This window comes from Excalfactoria chinensis, chromosome 16, assembly GCF_039878825.1.
Source record: "Excalfactoria chinensis isolate bCotChi1 chromosome 16, bCotChi1.hap2, whole genome shotgun sequence".
NCBI lineage: Eukaryota > Metazoa > Chordata > Aves > Galliformes > Phasianidae > Excalfactoria > Excalfactoria chinensis.
Window position 1 is genome coordinate 936756 of NC_092840.1, and position 20708 is coordinate 957463.

General features: G+C 39.6%; 1 long non-coding RNA gene across 1 annotated transcript; it reads right to left on the minus strand.

Annotated features, from left to right (window-relative positions):
• Positions 1 to 527: 527 nt before the first annotated feature.
• LOC140259445 (uncharacterized) lies at positions 528 to 11824 on the minus strand. The gene is made up of 3 exons (XR_011905404.1): positions 11799 to 11824; positions 965 to 1121; positions 528 to 559 (listed from the first exon to the last, which is right to left on the minus strand). It is a non-coding gene; the product is annotated as an uncharacterized lncRNA (long non-coding RNA).
• Between the last annotated feature and the right edge of the window lie 8884 nt (positions 11825 to 20708).

The following is a 20708-nucleotide window of genomic DNA, read 5'->3' on the forward strand; positions in this document are numbered from 1 at the left end:
ATGGAACGCTTCCATATAGCATGATCTATCATAGCAGGCACTATCCTGATACTCAACTTGCTATTCACCAAATTTTTGGAAGTTCTGGATGTGGTTTATAGCCATACACATGATGCACCATACAGAATAATAAGGTTGAAAATTTTGTGAAGTTTGAATTTGAACATAACTACTGATTGAAATTTTTTACTACTCTTCATAGCAGCACAAAATAGATCTCTCCTCACTTTTGGATGTTAAAAAGAATGGAAAACTCTTTGGTAGAATTTTCAGAAACCTGCTGCTCTCTAGAAATTCAAGCAATTTATTGCTTATAGCATCATGTTCAGTTTAGGTATTGACTCTGAATTACTGAGCTCTATATGTTGATTAGATTCTAGAAAGCTAAAAATCTCATTCTCTTCCCTTACTGCAGCACTCTTAGGTCCAGAAGAACTCTTCTATAATGCACAGATAGATTTACCTTCAGGCTGGAGGAACAGTCTCCTGAAATTGGCTTCATGCTTGGCCAGGGAACCCAAACGTGTTAGGACAGAAGAGTGGGTAAATCCTTTTTAACCTGGAAAGAGTTGTTTAGATGATGATGGACCTCATTTTGCTAATAAGATTGATTTTGTGAAGTGAAAGGGCGATGAACATGTTGTCAGGAGTCACTGTTTATAACTGCATAACCTGCTGCTACAATTGATCAAACTGACAGTGAACCTTATGGCATTCGTGTCAAAAGAGATGTACTGTTTTCCCAAAATTAGTTAAAACCTTGCTGTACAAGGACGGATGAAAATGCATTTATTTATATCTAAGCATGTACATCCTGGCTGCATTTTAAATGTTATTTCATGCTACTGCAATGAAAGATACAGAATTAAAACTGTTGGATGGTCCATGGCTAGATATTTACACTTGTTTGCTTCTATACCATATTTTCTCTGTCCCCCATACACAGTAGTTTAACAGGACTCACCAGAAGAGTAGGGGGATCTGCAGTAGCATTTACTTGTTTTGCGTATCTTTCTGCTGCCTTTCTAAACGGTGATGATTTTCCTCACACAGACAGTTGACCTCACACAGACATTCCACTTGATTCTGTGTCATAAGCTTCCTGAATATCACCTCTCCACCTGCAGAAGAGTTAACTTTACATAAAGACGGTGTCAGCTTTTCAGCCCTTTCCCCACTGTCGCTGAATGCCTATAGTGGAATACTTCCATGTGACCTCAGTCTGTCCAGGAAAGCAGGTAGTTGCACAGGAGCAAAGACTCACAAACTGGTCAGTAAGCACGAAGAAAGGGATGAGTACAAGCACAGAGGTGTTGGTAAATCGTAGGTACACACAGAATGTACAAAGACAAGGGATTCTCTGAGTGTGTGGGAGGGAGAGGTTGGGAATTAGATCTGGGACAGAGTAACAATGTTTTCCAAATGTAAGGTTTGCCTTGTCCTCCCATCCCACACTATGATTTTTTCCTCCTTAGACCTGATAACAAGTTATATAAACATAAGAACTTGACCTGAGTAGTATTTTCCTTTCAAGAGCTGTAAGAGGTCCATTTACAAGGAACTGCTACCTCCGTTTAACAGAACAAAAACAAGATAAGAAAAGCTGAAATGGAAACAGAGTATCTGCTTTCTGTGAGGAAAAAAAAAATCGGTTGAGTTTGCAAATACAGTGGAAGAAGTGCTCAGCATCCAGAAACAGCTTTTCCCTTGTCTGTTGTACAAAGCAATCCTTACACTGAGCTGAAACCAAGCTCCCCCTGAAAGTAATACTTGCAATACTGCAAACCTCAGAACAGTTTGGAAAGTGAAGCTCCAAGTCCTATCTCTGGCTCTGGTTAATATGCTGTTGAGCACAATGTCATTTCTTGTTCATGGTAGAAGATAAATAAGGCAAAAAAAACAAAAAACAAACAAAAAAAAAAACCAAAAAAAACAAAAACAAAAAAAAAAAAAAAAACCACAACCAAACCAAACCAAAACAACAACAACAACAAAAAACACTAAATATCGGGCAGTTCTTTGATTGGTGTCAGTTGGCGGGTCAAGTGCTGTACAACTGAACTGGACTTCGAAGCTGTGACAAGCAATCTTTTAGTGAAGGAAATATAAAAGTCCAATTGGATTCCTTTACGTACATCCCTGTCATAGCAGCAGACTGGTTCCCCACAGTACAATATTTTCTCTTGACCTACATTCAGCACTGTCTTAAATGATCCAAACAGTGTGGTTTCACAAACTCTGTGCAATGTCCACCCATCATCTGACATTTCACCCCACCACACTAACTAAATTGCTCCATAGGAGCTGAGGCAATGCCTTCCATGACTTGTTGGTTGGATGCTGGTGTGTTTCACTTACTCACTGCAGCCAGGGCAGCTGTCAAAAGTGGGGGCAGTTGGAAAGCAGTGAAGGAGAAACTGGAGAAGAGCACCTGGCATGGTGAGATCACACTAGTAAGAGCTGGTTTAAAATTTCTGTCAGTGATGGGCAGTTGAGAGACACTTGACAGTTTTATCACAGGATAGCAGAGCACATGGCAATTTCACTGTTAAATACTTGGTGGCATGTGCTTGCATTTTACTGGTGTTTTTCTATCTATTTGAGCACTTATCTGCCACATTTCCTTGAATGCGATGACTTGGTTCATGAAATTGTTTTGCACTTGTCTCTCAGCCTTAATACCACATTACAATAGTAATTCAGTAGGAAAGAATTCCATTTATATATCCCATCTCTAAGAACGTACTCTCAGAGACTGGATGTTTTAAAATATATGAACAACATAGGAATTTGAGGAACAGCCAACTGAGTTGCCAACTCAGAGAAAAAAAAATATATATATATAAGGCCTAAGGTACTTAGGCCCTAGGTGAGCATTTCATCAATTATTTGCTATGTGGAAATGGTTCTCCCTAATCCTGAATCTAAATCCTCTCCCATACTATGCCTCAGCTCATTTAAAGGGCACCCTCGTATTCACAGAGCACAAAGTCACACTGTGCTGTTACTATGCCCGTCACAAAGTAGATATGCCTTACTGCAGCCTTTCAGGTTCATGTAGGAGCAGCACTGCCTGAGAAAGCTATGGTTGCCACTGCCTCTATCCGCATATATTCACAGTGAATACCTCATGGACTATGCGATGGGACAACTACCAGTGACACAGCGGTGCTTTGGTTGTCCTCATCAGAGCTAGGCAGAGGTTTCTCCTTTGTATTTTAAAAGCTCTGTATTATAAAGACTCCAAGCTGCATTCTACTGTCAAAGCATGCTTGAAATGACACATGCAACACACCTACCCTTGACATTAAACCTCATGAGGCAAAAGGAACCTTAACAATCATTTCTCAGAAACAGAAGTAATAATGATGCACGCATCAAGCCAGATTTTGGTAAGTCTTAACTTGTTCCACAACTAGTAAGGGTCTCATGCAGTAAATGTAAAGTATGCCCTTCAAGATTAGTCTCAAGATTATTAGCACGTGAAAAAGCCTGCATGGATTTCCATGAATACTGCCTGACACATTGAAGCAACCAAGTTAAGGAATGACCAGTGTGTGCTCTCTGACCTCCCAAGAAGAGAACCCAAGTGAGTCTCTGACAAGCCATGTCCTTCACACCCTTGAGACCTTGCTATAAGCACTGTTCCTGCAGAGCAGTCAGGGCAGCAAGAGGAAGGCTAGGACAGAGGACAGCAAGTCCAGGGAAGTTTAGTTTAGCAGGCTATAAATCCCCTCTCCCCTCCTCCCCTCTTTATTGCCTGTCTTTGGAAAACACAATCCGATATAAACCAGAGAGAGTGGAAGCAAGGCAATAAAACGGTACGGCAGGAGCACCGAGTGTCGCAGGGGTGTTATATTACTAGCATTCCAAGTGGCTGATGTCAGGCTGTGAGCACTAGGGCCCACGAGCCACCAAGGCAAAGAGATTTCCCCACCGTCCATTGCAGCCTTCTGACATCCCTTCTGCTCTGATCTGTTTATGGCTGTTATGCCATTCATCTTTTCTGTCCTTTGCTACTTCTGTGTCCTTGAATTATGGCTTGAAGGGCTGGGCTGCAATGTTTTGAGTCAAGATGATCTTGAAGCACATAGCATGACATCTGGTCCATTTGCCACATGATCAGCAATGACAAACAGACAAAGATTATTTCTTAAAACTCACATGGCTGGCTTAAAGTATATTTACATATTTGATTTTTATTTGAAGAAAATAATTTGCATGAATCTAACTCCTTTTATATAGGGTCAAGAGTTTAAAAAGCAATTCGCTGTTCTGAGTGCATTACACAAGCTCTTTAAAGAGTGATAACTTTCACAGGACAGGCTCCTTCCAGCTATCTTTAAGGCTGCAAAAAATGGGCACTTAAAGAAGACGATGTTTCCAATTGTCTTTGTCAAAGTTTGCTGTGAAAAATTGAAGAAAGATGTTTAACCACAAGACATGAGGTACAAGTATTGCTCAGAAACTCAGACCTATTTATATTCATAAGAGCTTGCACCAGTCTGGTTTCTTGGGGTTAGAATTTCCTTTTCAATTGTCTGACAGTTAGGTCTTTGCTATAAACTAACAGGCAAAGCTCCCCGTATAACTGCTAGAATGTAAGAAATAGCTCTAAAAAACAATTCTTCCTGCTTTTTTTAAGAATACGGTTGCACAATTAAAATAAAGCCTTCCTAAGTCAGATGCAGAGATTCTTCCGTAACTAATCTCTTTCCATTACTTGTTGTTGTTATTGTTGTTCAGATTTGGTTTTGGTTGGACTGGTTTCTTGACACAATTTGTTACGGGGCTGTATGAATGCCTGCTGGCACAAGGGAGATGGCAAAGCACGCAGCTAGGGACAAGGGAACATGAGGTGAACTTCACTGAGGACAGCTTGCTCTTGAGTTGACATAAAGCAGTCGTATAATGGCAGACTCAAAGATACATACCAGAGTGGTTTTGTTACGATAGAGTCAGTAAAGTTGGAAAAGACTTGTAAGAGCATCTAGTCCAACCATCAACCCATCTTCTAGGGCTGCGTGTCTCTTTCCATTGACTAGGTCTAGACTGCAAAGTTCAACTAGAAACCTAACATTAGACAGCTGAGGGTAGCTGAAGTAAACCCCACAATTATTCAACATTTAAAGTATATCCCAGTTCAGAGGAGTGCTCAGCAGCACTAGTACTCCCATGAAAGCAGAAAACTCCAAATATATGTTCAGATCCCTTTTCCTTGCCCTAGTTCTGAGCCATCTTATAAATATGGCCCATGCACTCTGGTAATTTATGAACACATCAGGAAAAAAATAAGCAAATTAACCTTTGAAGTGGACTAATTAAAGTGTAGTGAATCCCTATGTAGATACTATTCCTTAGTATTGAAGAGATTTAATTCAGGCCAGCCTAATTTATTGTGAATTGAAGTAAAACAAATCAAATAAAGGTTGTTTTAATCCTAAATGAGAGTGCCTGAGCAGGTGAGTGGAGGGGGCTTAACACTATTCAGAATTTAATAGTATTTGATAGCAATTACTTATAACAGAATAATCTCTTTTGTGAGTTTTTTGGACCCTCCTCTAGCATTCAGTCTTATTGTACAACTGTTTGTTAAATTATACTGAATAAAGATTACATTGAGTATTAACATCCAGAGGGCTTTGTGTACACAAGATGTAGAGGCTCTACAATGGCCAAGGCAGCAGGAAAACAACATTTGACTACCTCATAGTTGTTGAATCTGCATTGGATTTTACATCATTTATTCCTATGCACTTCTGCAAGTCTGTGTGGCACTAGTTTTTAGTTCTGAGTATTTTGGTACAAATGAACACACCACTTTTCATTAAAAGCTTTTAGATTAATGATTGAGTTTCCTGATATACAGATGAGGGGAAGTCCTCTTCCGTTCATTTCTCCATATCTATGTATATTTAATGAAGTGAATATAATCCTATTTTGTACTAATACATAACACTTAATCCTGTCATCTTCAAATGCCTTTTGAATGTCAATGAACAAAGCTTCACCACTGGTCCTGGGAAAATTAGGTAAGTGCCACTGTCCTGCTTTTATGGATAGGAAATACAGGATCCTAAGAAGTGAACTGTGTTGCCTGTAGTCACACACAAGGGGAGAATGACTGCATGGAATAAAACAAATGCATCTAAATCACTGCCTTGTGACTCAGTCACAAGACTGTCTTTTTCTATTGTTTTATAACAAGCTTGTATTCCTCTATCTCCCTTTCCAGAAATTCTGCTGTCAATAACGACCTTCTTGTGGTGACCATATTGTCTGGTGCTATCTGGTATGAAAGATGGAGAAGTTACTGGTCATATGGTTCAGGGCTGCCCTAGCCCTTCAGCGTGGTGGGCTCTTTCTGCTCCTAATCCATTGTATTAGCTTCTGGCAATTCAAGCACCGTCTACTGAATTGCTGGGGGTGAAAGGTCAATGCATTAAGCATAGCAGATTAATACACTGCAGTAAATCCCAGAACCAGCACTTTAAGGAGCCAGTAATATTTCACACGTGATTGTTCTACCAATTGATTGCACCATCTTGTGAGTGTGTATGTGTGTGTATTACTTTTACTCCGTTTACGAGCTTTCCCAAGCTCCCCTGTTTAGTGGAGATTGCTGTGTCCCACACTGGTTGCACTTTGATCAGGGAAATTCAATACCTGAGGTCTGGGCTTTATAGGAAAGCAAGGTCCAGATTAAGGGAATTAGCCACAGTATATCACAACTAATAAAAGAGTGATTGAGCCCCACCACAGTGCTGCCCCAGGGGATAGGAGGAAAAAGGGAGGGGAGTGCAGTTAGCAGAGATGGGGGAGGAAGCCTTGCAGATAAAGCCATGTCTGTAATTAGAAATGAATAAACCTGCTATCGGATCACGCCTCTTACAGTTCTAGTAACCAAAGCAAAAATATGCAATAAAATCTTCCAGCTACAGCCATTGCTTTCCTTTTTTTTTTTTTTTTTTCTTGATACAAGTCTTTCATTTTTCTTCTGTTAACAATCTCCATTCCCAGTTTTACTGTACAGTGAAGTACTTTTTAGGAAATACACAGAGAAATCACACATCAATTCCACAGGTTTTTTGTCCACCTGACATGCTGATTAAATAACTTTCAGCTCCAGGAGATGCTGTTTCAGACACTTAACAAAAGCAGGACTAGGAGCTACCAACACTGAATGTTAGGGTTTCTCTCAGGAGGAACCTGAATGTATGTTTATGAAGACCTACTTTTTTTCATGATGAATTAGATGAGAATCATTAATCTTCTTCGTAATACTTGAAAAGTCAAATCAGATCTGTGTAGATAGTTTGCCCTATAGCTTTGGCTGGGCTAATTTTTTCTGAATGCTTTCCCAGTGATGTGCCTAGACAGCCTAACATCTACATAACAAATACTATTATCTCTTGATTTAGCCATTTTATAGATGGTGATTGAGGAAAGTGATGAGACTGCTATCATAGAGAATCAGATGGCTGTATTATCACCATTACACAGTAGCAAAAATATTTTGTGTGAACTGTCTTTGCTTAAGACATGCGTATATTTTCTTCAGATGGGAACAAAACCCTATTTCCTTGCCTGATTTTCTTTTTTTTTTTTTTTTCCCCCTGAGTTCTTAATCCAAACAGATCTTCACTTCTTTTTTAAAATCATTTTTACACTCCTTACTCAAACAAGTCAGCAGAAAAACAACATATAATTACTGTGTCTGGCACGTCTGTTGTTGTAAATGTCTGTGACTCAGTATGCTATTGTTGGTGTAGTGATACACGGGCAATCTCAATTCTTTTCCAAAGTCTGGATACCTTTATCGATGATACTTATTTTAAGAGCAAATATAGAAAAATAACTGATTTTATGGTATCAGTTTGCATTTAGACACCTGTTTTCAAAGTAGATATTTGTATTTATTAATTTAAGTTTACTCCTGTGGAGCAAAAACATGTAAGCACATGCTTAATTTGATTGAAGTGTGCTTTAGGATCTTTCTTACAAGTCAAATACAGGGTTAAGTTATTTGGAGAATTAGAACCACAGTAACAAACTATTGGCATTAAGAAAGAAGGAATGTACTAATTTTACTTAATGTTTTACAGTGTTTTATGATTTCTAAGAGCTGAATAAATATCAGTACCCTGTCCAGTGACAAATTCCGCTCTAGTAAAGCTCTTAATTTCTAAACTCTTTACCATTACAATATGAACAGTAGCAAATACTGAAGGCAACAGAAGAATGAGTTGAACTGTGTATTAGTTAGATTATTGTAAAGAGCTTAATAAGCAATATATGAATAGCATGAAGGAAGAAGGTATATATGTAAATACACATTCTGTATAATTGGGCTAATTTGCCTGAAATCCCTATTCATTTTCCAGATAATGCATTTTTCAGTCATATTACAACAGTTTTGATTAATTAAAGAAATTTTTGCTTTAATTAAAGAAAAGCACTGAATTATTATTGTTATTATTTGAGAACTTCTGGCCACGCACAGTACTTGAAAAGCATAATAAAATATTTTTTACCTCAAAGATGATCTAGTCTAAGCATCAATACTTTACCACCATGGTTACTAAACCACATCATTCAGTGTTACATCTACCCTTTTCTTGAAAACCTCTGTGGACAGTGATACTTCCCCAGGTAGTCTGCCCCAAACTTGTAGCAATGAAGGAAACTGTTGTGACTGAAGGGCAGAACGTTACACTTAGTCTTGTTGAAGCTCATACAACTGGTCTTTGTTTTTCACAAACCCATGATGGATGGGCCTGCTCCCCCAGTTGTCCCACATATGCCATGTGGTGATCGCACCCAAGATTATCTATCTGCTTCATAGCCTTCCCTGATACTGAGGTCAGGCTGACAGTCCTGTAGTTCCTCTGATCCTCACTCCAACCCTTCCTGTAGGTCGCCACCGCACTGACAAGTCTCCAATCATCCAGAACCTACCCATCCATCAAGCTGCTTTCCAGCATTTCTCAGCAGTCCTGGTCATCTTTCTCAGTACCCACAGGTGGATCCCATTTGACCCAATGGACTTGAGACAGACCAGGTGGAGCAGCAGGTCACTACCTGTTTTCTCCTGTTTTGAGGAGCTTTTATTCTGCTCCCCATTTCCATCTGCCAGCCCTATTTTGAAGATAACTCACCTAACTATTTAAGAGAGAAGAAGTAAATAAGGCATTGAGTACCTTAGCCTTTTCCTCATTCTTGGTGGTAATGTTCCCCACTGCATCCAATAAAGGATGGAGATTCTCCTTGGCCCTTCCCACTCTGTTAATAGATTTGTAAAAACATTTTAAATTATCTTAAACTAGTGGCTAAATTAAGCTCTTTCTGGGCTTATGCCTTACTAATTTTCTCTCTGCAATCCTAGTACTCTTCCCAATGTATTCTTTCCATGCTCCTGACCAAAGACTGTTCCAAAGACAGTAGAATCTTCTTTTCCCAGAATCCCAGAACAATTCGCTTTTTAACCAAGCCTCTCCGACACCACCTCAATCTTATTGCACAAAGAGACAGCCAGTTTCTGAACCTTTAAGATTTCCTTCCTTGAGGAACATCCAGCCTTTCTGGATGCTTTCACCTTTCAGGGCTGATTCTCAAGGAACTCTCCCTACCAGCATCCTAAATAACAAAGTCCGCCCTGCTGAAGTTACAGCTTTGCTAAGCCCCCTCCTGACTTCACCAAGAATAGAGATCTCTACCATTCTATGCTCACATTGCCCAAAACAGCTTCTGACCACCACATCCCCCACCAGTCCTTCTCTGTAAAAAGCACATCTAACAGGGTGCTTTCCCTTGTAGGCTCTCTTACCAGCTGTGTGAGGAAGTTATTTTCCACATGCTTCTAGACCACTTCCTCTCTGCAGGATTGTATTTCCAGCAATTGTCAGGCAAGATGAAGTGCCCTATAAGCACAATTGCTAAAGATTGTGAGACTTCTGCCAGCTGGTCATAGAATGTTTTGTCTGCCTCTTCATCCTGGTTGGGTGGTCTTTAACAGACTCCCACCAGGATGTCAGACTTGTTGGCCTTCCTCTCAATCCCACAAAGATTCAACTCTATTCTCTCTACAACATTAAAACATTCCCTGATAGAGAGAGCTACCCCATCACCCCTCCTTCCTTTCCTATCCCTTCTGAAGAGCTTATAGCCATCCATTGCAGCACTCCAGTCACATGAGCAATCTTACCATGCTTTGGTGATGGCAAAAGAGTCCAGAGTGATTCTATGATCATCAGGCCTGGTGCAGAATAAACTGCCCCATGATCAGATTAAAAAATAAATAAATAAGACTCCTCCATTGGTACCAGCCTCCTTGCCACATTTGTTGACCAGGTGGGTTTTCTTGTTCTCTCTATATTTTTCCCTGCTACTGAAGAGATACAACACCTGAGCTCCCTCTCTTTCCAGTTACTGCCTTAATGTTCCCTTTTTATGGTCCTTGGGCTTCTCCCCACAACTTAACCACTGCCAAAAGCAACAACCAGAACTGGGTAATAATTGGAGGGCCATAACTGGCCAGAGAGCTTCCTAGTAATGTCCCTGACCTGGGTCCCAAGGAGGTAGCAGACTTCCCTGTGAGTGGAGTCCAGCTGGCATACTGGGCTCTCTGTTCCCTTCAGAAAGGAGCCCTCTATGACAACTACCATTCTTTCATTCCTGGCAGAGGCAGCATTGAGGTGTGAAAGTAAGTGGCTCACCCTACCTTTGCTTTCTATCACAGGAATCTTCATAACAAATATGATATCGGTGCTTATCATAGTATTGTACGAGTTGGAAGGGACCTTAGAGATCATCGAGTCCAGCTCCCGGGTTTCGAGCCCCCTGTGTAGCGAAGTGGCACTTCTACCCCTGCGCCACAGGGGGAATTCAAACCCGGGCCCTCCAGTGCTGAAGCAGCAGCTTATACCACTGCGCCACTGGGGGCACACAATCATGCTTTCTTTTAGGCACAAATATGATTTCAGCTTTGATATAACTTCTAGTGGTAATACAAAAAACAAAACAAAGAGAAAATAAAGTTAAATTCAAATTTGTGTATGTTGTGTAAACCTGTCAGTGATTCATGGACAAATGGTTGGTTGATGAGGTCAACCAATATTTGGTTAAACAGCTGTTCCTAGGAGCATGATTTCCTGACACAGTTAAGTTACCTCCTTGAAGTGTCTGTACAAAGGAGACTAAAATTAAGAAAAAAAATTAGATATAACAGTTAAGAGAGAAAGTCATAGACACAGCAGGCTTGCCTAGGTACAAGTGAACCTATATTAGTTTCAGACATAAGTTGAAAAACTCACAAGAACAAAATTAGTTTTATAAATGACACTGGAAACAACACAGATAAATTCACAGTTTTGTAGTCACCTGCTTTTGAGATTTTTAACCTAAATTTCATATGAGGAAATAACTTCTCAGGTGATTTGTGATTTTCTTACATAGACTGTCAGCTCCCAGTAGCTAGAGACCAATTCCAGTGACAGAAAGTCTATGGAAACATAGCTCCAGCCCTGTTTCACAGAAGATGACCACTTCAGCAGTAACTATAAGCAGTTTTCTCCATGCTAATCCTTACGATTCTGTTGTTGGCTAGTACATGCTGGTTTTGACTATCCACATTAATTTATTTACAATTTGGCAAGGAAAAAAAGAAAAAAGAAAAAGAAATTGTAACGCTATAATGGGATGATAATAGCAGGGTGGCAAAGTCTTCAGCTACAGCAAATGAGAATGAGCCCAAACTCAGCAGCCACAGACATAGAAATGAATGAAAAAAAACTGCTTACCTTTGTAAGGCCTCAGGCAGGCAGAGATCACCAGCAATAAAAGCCTTCACATTCACTGCCAACCCTTAAATCAGGTCTGGGAAGGGGTGGATCCTGGCTCCACCCCTTCTGGTCACTCAGGTGCATTGGTCTGCATGCACCTGAGCTCCCCTGGGGTTGGCCCTGCCTTCCCACCAGGTGCTCAATCACTGCTTCAGGCCGTTACTTAGCATGGCCACTACAGAAGCAAAAAAAAAAAAAAAAAAAAAAAAAAAAAAAGAAATCTCATAGTGCCACATCTGTCTTGTCAGATGATACCTTTAAACACCATGACCCATATGGGAACAGATCACAAAACTGGATATCGATACAAAGTTGTCAAGGGAAATCATGTCAATAAATATATAGGGAAACTTGTTTAAGAAACTCATTTAAAGTTTTAGAAACCAGAGCAACTTAATGCATTTGTTTACTTCCTTTCCATCTCTAGAGAAGTTCCTGATAATTCTTCAAGTTACTTCACAGTCCTGAGAGACTGAAAGCTGAATTAGGCAAAATTTTGCCCCAACAAAGCTAAACTGTAGGACATCAGATATGTCTAGCTAAGAGACAAATACTGAAGATCTTTATGTACCCATTAATCCTTTTTTCACACAATGCTAGAACAGAACTCATAAGTAGGTCTCTTTCAGAATGAAACAAGAAAGATTACACTCACTAGTTCCTAGTTAAATATTAAATGAAATAAATAGAATTATTTTTGTTTTAAATTCATTCTGACTGAATTCCTACTTCATTATTATTTTTTCCTTCCTGCTCCTGTTCAAGTCAATGGTAAGATTTGGATAGATTTGAACACAGTATGAACCAAGGTAGGAAGAGCTGATATAAACTCTGCTGAAGATTCTCATCAATATTCTCAGTCTTTGAAGCAGGATCCCAGCTGAGTGTAAACGTGAAGCAGTTCAGTGGGATTATTTAGAATAACCCCAAACAAGTTTTTGACTGTAACTTAACCCCATTTTATAAAGTGGCAGGAAATGAAGACACTGTTGATGGTCAGAGCTCAGGAAATTGATTAAAGCACTCAATCTCTGCTTTTGAGATCCATTCCCAAAAGCACTACAGGTGATGATAAAATACCAGTGAGCAAGGCCAGCCCACACCAACTGCCTAATAATGTTTTGCCAGATGAACAGATTGGTTATCAGAGAAGCAGGATATAAATGATTTGCCAATAACCATATGTTAAAATGCTGGCAAGGCCAGTTCCTTCCTCACATCCTAAGACAGGAATTTTGACTTGTGATCCCTGCTGAGAATTTGATACAGTGCACATAAAATATAACTAATTGTAAGTAGTTCCATTGGTTAGTTGCTAGACAGTAAAATAGCTCTGTAAACATAACCTAAGCTGTACGTAGCTGTAGAAGAGCCATCCATACAAGACATTAAAATTATTCTTCTTTCATCTGTGTAGTCATGAAAGATACTTTTATGAGACTTACGCATCCATTCAGTTAGCAGATATTCCAACTTCCACCTAGACTTTACATTCTAGCACACTAAGTCCATTCTCAATTATCCAATAAAACACATCTTTCATTTGAACACTTTTTATCCATTTATGCCAACGCCTCTTACAAAGGAAGCTCATTTGTCCTTATCACTCCTTAGAAAGGGAAGAAAGGGACAATGATTTACTCATGGTCTGAAAACAGTTTATTAGCAGAGCCAGCAATAAATGCAATCTCTTTCCTGACTCAGTTCCCTTACACTGAAGTACACTGCTGGTCTAATGTTCTGTAGCACCTACAATTGTGGACAACAGTCTAGTTGTCAAAACTGTAATTATGTAGTATTTTGCATACCAGTAATGTAGTGCTTACAAAGTATTCAGCTTTCCTAAGCAAGTCTAACAGATATTAGGTATAATACCTACTGTACCCCAGCTATAAAATATTGTAGTTGCCATCCTGCCCTCCTTACTAATCATTCATTAAAACATTTTACTGAAGTACAACTTTAATAGGGGAGAAAGGGAGATATTGCCCTCTTCAGTGCTAATGTTATTCTTCTATTTTATTTTCTTCAAAGTGTTTTATTAAGTAGGAACACCACCTATTCCAGTCTTTTTCCTTCTGTCAAGTTGTCAGTCTGACCTACTCGTTCCCCTTACAAGCACACCAGGCATAGTTCTTTTCTGTACTCACAGAAAACTGTGAACAGTTGTCACTGCTTCAACTCAGTGGAGTCCTTTTATGTGTATAATAAGGAGTTCTTTTCATTCTGTACTTGAGCTGGCATCATTTTACCCTCCTACAGTTAACATCTACCACATCACAGGGGATACTAATCACAAGCCTGCTCTATATTAACAAATTAACAACCAAGCCATTAGGCCTTCTGTTTTATTCAAGTGAAAAAGAATAGAACATCCAGAACTGGGAATGACAGAAGGTGAACAAAATGCTTCCCTGGTCAGCTTGGAACAAGGGGTATTTTTGTATTCTTTTTTTCTGAGAACATCTCAGAAGATACTCAAATTTTTTTTCAACATTTCCTTATATAATAACAACAGTGTGCAAGGAGGTTCCTTGGCAATCACTGTGAAGTAATCTTTGGTTTGGATTCTACCATAGAGATGACTATCATTTTATCCTGGCAGCTTCTTGTTCTAGGCTGCCACATTTGGCATGGCTTCTGATTATCATTATGCACTAATAGACACTATGCATAACATTTTCTAGCCAGGTTGCTGTGATGAAAAGCCTTCTACATACATATTCTGGCTGATCTCCTTTTGCCCCAGGGTAATCCTAACAAATGAAGTGCTACAGTCAGGAGCAGATGTTGGTGTACACACATTCAGAAAGGGTAGGTGTATTACTAAAGATAACATGGAAATAATACAGTAAAGTGTGTATCTAAGCATCCCAGTGCCTTCAGTACTTATTCATTCTGCAACTGAGAAGATGCACATAAAACATCTCCTAACATTGTATTAATTAACTATTTTGTATTCTTCCTTTTTTCTACTGTCCCAGTGAATATCCACAGTTAGCTTTAAGATCTCCTGGTTTTCCTATGCCATTGAGGACAGATAGGATAGCAGATTTTAAGAGAGGACAGAAGACTCATCACAAAGGGATAAAAGTTACTTGTCCTAAGTGGTCTCATGGAAGGAGGGATGGTTTGGACTGGAGGTTGAGGTGCCAGTGACTACAGTAATATTAGTAGGGGGAGAAAACAGATCTGTCACATGTGTTCTATGTACCTAAATTTGTCATGATATCATCTGGAGAAATACAGGCTTCTGTTGCATTGTATAAATAAGGAGAATAATTATAAGGGAAATCTGGCTTAGCTGTAGGCATGGAATGCCCCGAAGCAGCAGTAGAAGTACAATAGGAAAGAACAGAGAAGGCTGAAGGAGATGCCAAGCACCAGGTGAGGAACATCAGAGGATCTGGGCAAGCCTCAAAATTTGGTAAATTGGGGACAACTAGTACCTTACCTTTCTTTCCTCAGAAGGGGTTGTGACATCCGTGCTTACTTTGCCACTGAGCTGAGCAGTTCCACAGGATCTCCACACCAAGGTGATTGCCTACAAGGAAGTTCTTTTCAATGAGTCCTCGAGGTCTAGCTGAGATAAAATGAGTACTTATCCCTTCCTTATGATTCTCCTGTCTAATTCTCCAGTAGGCACTCTAAAAAATATTCTCACCACCCTAGAGGCAAGTTCCTAATTTGCTTCCTGTTCTGCACCATGTCTCACTCTTTTTTTTTTTTTTTTTTGTATTTTTCACTTATTTTGAAGGTAGGGGACTGGGTTTTTATAGTGGCCATGTTAATCGTATCCCTGGTGGCCACAAAGGATTTTAATAAAAGGGGTGGGTGGCTGGTTAATTATTTTTTCCATCTGTATTAGTAGCAGAGTGTTTTAAATAAATACAGCTTCATGGAGCAGAGAGGTTGTGAGGGTAATGCTATTTCCCTTCTTTTTTCACCTATCACCCTCCTTCCACAGCCCCTGGTTTATTTCCTGTTGTGGAGACAAGTGACTAACAAATAAATAAGGGTTTATTAAAAGATGTCTCTTCTCAGCACTTTCTTTCCTGCGGGGGAGATGACTGTCAATAAAATATTTCCAAAGGTACCTACTTAACAGTTTAGTGAGTTTCCTCATAGCCTGCTGCAACAACTTTGAGCCTAAGTCTTTTCTGTACAGCACGAGCACGCTTCAAGCCAGCACTGAGGCTTATTTTGTTTAACAAGGCTCTGGTTTAGCTCAGGTTTCTACCACACAAATTTGCTAAGCAGGACTGAAACCGTAATTTTAAACAACTTCGTGGAACAGCTGCTGGGCAGGGAGTCTCACAGGTTAAGCACTGGGCTTGAAGGCCCTAGGCAACAGATCTTAATATCATATGGGCCAACCAAGTATTTTTAATATTTCAAGGTAAGAGTGATTTTTAAATTATTATTATTTATTTTTAACTACTACATTAGTATCTTTGGAGGAGACTTTAAAAGAAATCGGGTTCTTGCTGCTCTGAATGGACTTTTTCCACCATTGATACATTCATTCCTTTTTATAAGAACTGACATTAATTTCCTTTTCACACTCAAAATTCAGTCTGCCACACTGAGTGCTGCATCCAGTACTATTCTGCTTTCTTCATAGATCTCAGTACTGCTTACTTTATACATACTTCATGGTAATACTTTTTATTATTAAAAATAATGTGTTTTTTTCTCTAATACTAATAAGAATTTTTCTCCAGTACAAGTTAGAAATTACTACTGTGCAACCTTCATTAAGGGAATACAGGCACTACAGTACGGTGGCCCAGATAAGTTTACAATTCCACTTTAGGAACAATTAATTTAGCATCATGCCATTGGCTTTTTATAATATCACACTATCGCATGAATCTCAAAACCACAAATGAAACCCCAGCCTTTGGGTCCTATTCTTTCTTGGGAGAAATCATCAAGGTTGACAGATGGAGGTCAAGAAGAACCAAATTTGGTGTTTGCATGGAAACTTCCTTCCAGAGAAAGTGCACATAGTCATACGTTTATCAGACCTCCAGGGATCAGGCCCATCCAGTTCTACAGGACAACACAAACCAACACAGCACTGCTATTAGATGAGAACTGCTACACCTGTAGCAGGTTTCAGAGCAAATTCTGGTTTTTCAACACTGGTGTTGAACCTGGCACAGCTGTTAAGTCTGAATCCTGTTTATGCATATTTTGCATCTGGCTTCCTGCTATTCCCATCTGAAGCAGAGGAGTATTCTGGTACCCTTCCAAAAGGAAGAGCTCTTTGTGGTTCTCTGCTTCCCCCAGGTGGAGGCAGGTGGAGGTATCTGTGCTAGCAATTGGATTTTAAGACTGGCACACCATTTGTGGTCAAGAGGGCACATAGGGCTAAGGCTCTAGGGAGGGAGCAGTTTTACAGAAGCAGGATAGGCACAACGTTGCTGATGATTTTCCTGGCCCAAAGAAGGGAATAAAGCACTATAGAGAGTCACTGAGACAACGTAAGGAAAATAAATTAGCCCCTGAGCAGAAGAAAGGAGTACAGGTAGAGGCAAGTATGTGGGAATTCTTAAATTGTGTAAGAGGCAGAATAAGATTGGAATGACCAAGATATAGGATTGACACTACCTGTCTGCTATCCCGTACGAACTGGAGACAGCCTGATCTCCACAGTCCAAAAATGCTTACTTCTCATCACAGGATGAGCTTAGCATTAACTCAGTATAGGTACACATTATTTCTGAAAGAGTTTTAAGAATGTGTTCACCGCTTAGATGAACTCAGAGAGAGAGAAAAACTAATAAGACTGGTGGGAAGACCTGGAACATCAGAGAAAAGAGGCAGCAAAAGACCTTAGGTGATTGGCTTCTTTTCAATCTTTAAAGCTGGGTTATTTGTTTAAGCCTGAATTTACAGTGGCTCATACAACAAGTAGGGACGCTTTTTCATCTCACACTGTAGAACAAGCCAGTTAGAGTACTTTGGCACACATACTTTCACGCCTGTAGTAGGGAGGTCATTCTATGTAGCTCGCCTTGCAGACTAGTACATTCAACTTGTGAGAAGCGTTGAATCTCCACTGGGCAAAAAAAATGAAAGAAAAAGCCTGGAGGAGGAAATTAAAAGATATTTCAGAAGTATAACCACTGGGAAGTGGCAGCAGTATCTCAGTATCTGCTGGAGATGTGTAGAGAACAGTGCCACATGAAGACTGACCTTGTGATGAACTGAAAGAATGCAGAGGAGACTTGGGAAATAGTCCTTTTTTTTTTTTTTTTTTTTTTTTCCGACTCAGTTGTCTAATCACAGTAAGTCACCGAACAGAGATGAATCAATGCATGATAAAAATCAAGAGAGTGGATGGTGGAGCTTGATTGTTTGCCAGCAGCAACAGGCAAATGTGTAAAACTTGGAGATAGATAATTGTAATTGAGATTCAGTCCCACAGCAACAGTTACGTGGATGCAAATTAGAGAACAGAGTTTGCTAACTTGAAAAACTAGAAAAATATATGAAGATACTTCCCATGAACTGTGAATGAAATAGCATATTACTTTAAACTTTCAAGTTACACTGTTCGATGTTATAGGTATGGGAGCTAATTGGGACCAAAGGATGATCCCAGTTTTGTCAGTCTGCTTTAAGACAGCTGAATCACATGAGCATAACTGACTTCAGAAAAGAGAACTTGAACAGCAGTCCAAGAAACTATTAGCTCTTACTCATCCACAGCATTCCTCAAAATAAATCTAGCTGACGCGTTTTGTTCAGTATGACAGCAGTGTTGAAGCTATGCCATGATTGAATTTGAGATACTGAAGAAATCATCTCAAGGCTGATGATAAAACTAAGTGGGAACTGGAGTATTCAAAGTAGTTGAAACAGTTCCAGTCCTCGCTTCCCTGTAGCTAAGGTGTGATACAGTTGGTTCAGGACACCAGCTTAGTGATAAATAGTAAATAGTGCTGCATGTTGTGACTTGGAAATCTAGGCATGTCTTTGATAAATATCTTGAACATACAGGTTGCCTATAGAGCTGGGAAGTGGTTAACGCTCAGATTGAAAATTATTCAGTCCACTTCTGACTGTTATTTGTCATAGAAGATAGTGGGTGAGAAAAAACGGACACATTGCCCACTATATCCTAAGTTCAAACCATCTGAAAAGGCCTCAGCTGCAAAAAGAGCTGCAAGGCTTTGTCTTCCCGTATCTTCTCAGACAGCCTTTTCTACAACAGCACCTTACAGCTTCTAGCTTCATCACTGTCCCACAGTAGGGGATTTTTGTTTACATAGATCTATGAAAACAAAATCCTGGATCATTGGTGTGTGACATGGGTTATTCTGAAAATCCAAGGATGTACAGTACTGGAATCTGAATTCAGCATCATCCCATACCATTAATGACACCTTTCCTTCTCAGTGAAGCCTTCACTGATTTCAAGGGCAGTCTTGACTGTAAAATAAGCACTTCAAGCTTTGGCCCATAGCAGTAGTCATAAATTTTTATTGTTCACTTTTGAAGAGTCCGATCCTTCAACCACTGGTGTTAATAGAGAAATTCTTATTTGATGTCATTTGGGAGGAGCAGATCCCAAGGCGCTTGCTCTCAGAAATATCAAAGCAACTATTTTGTATTGAAAGTGAATTAAAATGCGTTATCCTTATGTTTGCCAGGACTGTAAATCTCAGCATTGCAGATCAAATCCTATTTGCATTAAATATTCCAAGTGAGACCTGGGACAGTCAGACAAGAAGAACTGATCTCCTCAAACTTTTCAGAAGCAAGACTGCTCAAATTACCTAAAATTAATTTTTAGAGGCTGAAACAAAAAGTTGTTTAGATTTAAACCTTAGTTACAGCAGAGTTTCGGTATGGAGTTTCTCTGTATTTTCTCAAGGATGCCTGAAGACAGAACGCCCCCTGAATGAGCTACTCCCTACACTATCCAGAAGGTGATGGGACAACTCACATGAGCATTCTTCTGGAGGGTAAAACTAGCGAATCTTTTTAGTTAGAGAGTCTTGCAGCAATGCTGCCATGGAAGAAAACAAACTCTTTATGAAGAATATAGGAGAGAGAAGAGGAAACAAGAAATTAGAGATTACTTCAGTTTTCAGTGGCAAAAATGCAAAATAATATTAAATTGTCTCTCTTCACCATGGAATTTCAGAAAAAAAATGGTAGGATATTCAGCATAATTTTTAATGCAATACTTTTAGAACATTTTCCATCCTAGCAGCACATATTCCCCTTTAATTTTGTTCAATTAAAGGCTAGAACATTTCTGACCTTATAAATTCAATAGAGTGTCTTATATCCTTATTTTAAGATGGAATGGTTTATTGTTTCTTTTTCACTTGTCATACCATGGGTGATTTGGCTATCTTGAGCAGCTTGCATTATTTACTTGTTGTAGAAATCTTAGGGCATATGTATGCTCATGTGTACATGCATACATATTGTAAGACAAACAAATGAGTTTCTTTTCTGTTTTTCTCCAAATTTTCTTTCCAGGGAAGGCAACTATTTCTAGGTTTTTATAAGCTGATGGAAGAGGCTTGTCAAATAGTCTTTATGAGAGAAGAAACAGGAAGATGGCTTGGTTTGCAGACAGAGGGTTATTGGGCAATTATGTTTTTTATAGAGCTGTTGTAGGACAAATCACGGGCCTGCTTTTGCCTTTGATGCTACAAGGCAGACGGCCCAATAAAGATCAGAACTAGGGAGGGCAAAGGGGGTCAGGGACAGAGCCTTCCCTTGGGGTCCCGCTTCTGCCTCTTAGCTCAGAAACCAGACACCTCTTCCAGATGCACTGTGGCTGCTCATCACGAGGCTTCATTGTGACCCTGCTGATGGGCTGTGCTGTGAAAACCGGGG